The sequence below is a fragment of the Seriola lalandi genome, unplaced genomic scaffold (assembly GCF_002814215.2).
Source record: "Seriola lalandi dorsalis isolate HSWRI2012SDOR001 ecotype SW California unplaced genomic scaffold, Sedor1 jcf7180002051183, whole genome shotgun sequence".
NCBI classification, from domain to species: domain Eukaryota; kingdom Metazoa; phylum Chordata; class Actinopteri; order Carangiformes; family Carangidae; genus Seriola; species Seriola lalandi.
The window spans coordinates 1,394-4,458 of NW_019521736.1; the positions used below are offsets into that span (position 1 = coordinate 1,394).

The following is a 3,065-nucleotide window of genomic DNA, read 5'->3' on the forward strand; positions in this document are numbered from 1 at the left end:
TCACCTGGCCTTGACAGAGGCTCAGACACCTGAGTGGAGCTCTGTACAAACCACCATTAACAAAGAGGGGGGGTGATTTACAGTGGAGGGTTCTGCACGGTGCTGTTGCTGTCATTAATCCAGATGTTGCTGACACCTGTCCCTTCTGTGCACAGAGAGAGACAGTTTTTCATTGTTTTCTGGAGTGTGGTCGACTCTTGTCTCTGTTTCAGTTGTTGTTCCAGATGTTTGGTTTGTTTGACGAGTTTTTCTCACAACAGATGTTCATCCTGGGTTTCAGGTACAACAGGAAGGAAAAATCAAATGTCAAGTATTGAACTTTTTGTTGGGTCAGGCTAAAATGGCGATTTACCTGAGCAGGAAAAATAAGCTGGAAGACTCGGCAGATGTTGATGCAACAGTTATTTATAAGTTGATGTTAAAGGCGAGACTGAAAACTGATTTCAGCTTCTTTAAGTTGGTGAATAATGTAGAAGAGTTCAAGAAGACATGGAGCCTCAAACAAGAGCTGTGTTCTGTGGAGAACGATGAGCTGGTTTTTGGTCCCATGTTGAAATGAGTTTCATTTAGTTCATTAATTTTATTTATTTTGGAGTTTTTGTTTTTGTTTATTTATTGAAATTTTGTCTTTGAGTAAATAAATGTGGTTTGAAAAATCAAAAAAAATCTCTCTGTGTGAATGGCGGAGTGGGTGGAGCTTGGTGTTGCAGAGAGTGTTTGTGAGAGTTTATATTTTCTATCTAATCTGTAGATGTTGTAAATAGTGTGTAGTTCAGGTTGTGTAGGTGTGAGTGTTTAGTGTGTATACAGGAGGTCAGGGGTCAGCGTCTTTCGCTGGTCGGTGTGGTGAACGCCGACATAGAGTTTACCAAACTCAGCAGGAAACAGTTGTTGATTTTGGCTGTCGTGGCTGCTATTTGTGTCTGTAGTTCCAGTGTTTCTCTTCTTTTTCTTTTTTAGCATTTGTTCCTGCTCCTCAATGGCATGTTTTTCTTGCAGCTTAGCAGCTTTAGCCATTAGAGCTGCTCTCTCTGCCTCTGGTTGATGCGTAATGTGGAGGATGAGGTCGATGGATTTGATTGATTTGATTGACCTCACTGTTTATCCACTGCATCCAAGCCAGCTTTTGTACATTCACCTTCCTCAGGTGGCAGGTCTCCCACCTGGGTGAGAGCAGAGGAATCTTCACTTGTTGTGAGTGAACTGGGATTGTCCACCGCTGCAATCCATTTTGTTACAGTGGCAAGAAAGGCTATTATCTGCTCACATCGCGGCTGATACCATTTATCATTGTCCTCTTTTTTTACGTCCTCATACATACCTCAACATATGAGTATAAGAGACATGCAAAGCTTTAAATTCCTCCAATATTTACAATGTTCATTCTCCGTGTTAAATGTGAAGCTTTCCCCGCTCGAGATGCGCGCAAATGTGCCGCAGCCTCATCCAGGATTCACTTCCGCTTCGTCTGAACTTGCCATTTTGCTCACAAATAAACTTCCACAAAAGTCATCCACAATTTTAGAAACAATTCTTATTCTTTTCCGTTGTCCATGTATTTCATTAATCCACTCAGCTTCATTCAATAGTTCATTCACGCGTGGCTCGTTTCACCGCTCTCAGTTGTTTGGCCACGTCAAAGAAAAATAAACAAATAAAAAGATCACAGTCCATTAACACAAAAATCAGCGGTGAAATTCGTTTTAAACTATTTGTGTCCGAACGAATAATGTTTCAGGTTTGTTAAATCTGGAGCCACATACCTCCTCTGAAGGGTTTCTTCGTTCCTTTGTTTCGCTCACATGTTGGACGCATCAGCTTTTCCTCTCTCTTTTATTTACTTGATCCCCATGAAGTCCCCCAGTTTGGATCCACAGATTGTCATTGACAAATTGTAGTGGCCAGAAACCTCCAGTTGAGTCTGTCCTTTAACTTGTCCTGTTTATCTTTTATCTTGGTGGTGGGAACAGGGTGTTTGATGCGCAGTCATAAAAGATCCAGTGACCCGTGTTGTTCTGATATGAATTGAATTTATTGTCAACATGAAAAACAAAAAAGTAAAGCAAAATATGACATTTCCTATGTGTCCAATGATCTTGATGTTGCTGCGGTCAATGACAGTATCGCTGCTTCCAGCTGCCAATCCCTCGTCTCACCTCAACCTTCAAACTTAAAGGTTAAGCCCCGCCCTCACCACCTGAGGAGGGAGGAGGGCGCACACGTACTGCAACAAATAAAATTCATTGTTTTTAATCTATAATTCATCCTGAATAATTAATATGTCCTGTGAATAGAAATAAATGAAATAGCCTTAAATGTGGCTCCTACAATGTTGTGTGTTGTCTCTTAGTCCAACAGGTGGAGGGGGAGGAGTCTGTCCAGCTGCCCTTCAAAACCACACCTCACCTGTCTGGAGACGTCAGAGTGGAGTGGACGGACCATCACTACAATAAGGTCCATGTGTATCAGAACGGTTCTGACAGACCTGAAGAACAGGACCAGGTTTACAGAGACCGAACAGAGATGAAGGAAGATCCACTGAGAACTGGAGACCTCAGTCTGAACCTGAAACACCTCACAATCACAGACACAGGAGAATACACCTGTAGTGTCTACAAGGACGGACACTTACTGAGAGGGACAGCAGTGAGTCTCAAGGTCAAAGGTCAGTGTTGTTTGTTTGTCTCTGGTTGTTTGTATGTCTCTAGTTGTTTGTCTCTGGTTGTTTGTCTCTTGTTTGTTTGTCTCTGGTTGTTTGTCTCTGGTTGTTTGTCTCTGTTTGTTTGTCTCTAGTTGTTTGTCTCTGGTTGTTTGTCTCTGGTTGATTGTCTCTGGTTGTTTGTCTTTGGTTGTTTGTCTCTGGTTGTTTGTCTCTAGTTGTTTGTCTCTGGTTGTTTGTCTCTGGTTGTTTGTCTCTGGTTGTTTGTATGTCTCTAGTTGTTTGTCTCTGGTTGTTTGTATGTCTCTAGTTGTTTGTCTCTGGTTGTTTGTCTCTGGTTGTTTGTCTCTGTTTGTTTGTCTCTGGTTGTTTGTCTCTGGTTGTTTGTCTCTAGTTGTTTGTCTCT

At 41.9% G+C, this 3,065-nt stretch overlaps 1 long non-coding RNA gene across 1 annotated transcript in view; it reads left to right on the top strand.

Annotated features, from left to right (window-relative positions):
* Positions 1-9: 9 nt before the first annotated feature.
* Positions 10-3,065, top strand: part of LOC111649530 (uncharacterized) — an 8,840-nt gene continuing 5,784 nt past the window's right edge. Inside the window, exon 1 of the long non-coding RNA XR_002760304.2 lies at positions 10-2,665. This is a non-coding gene — a long non-coding RNA (uncharacterized LOC111649530). The remainder of the gene's footprint in view (positions 2,666-3,065) is intronic.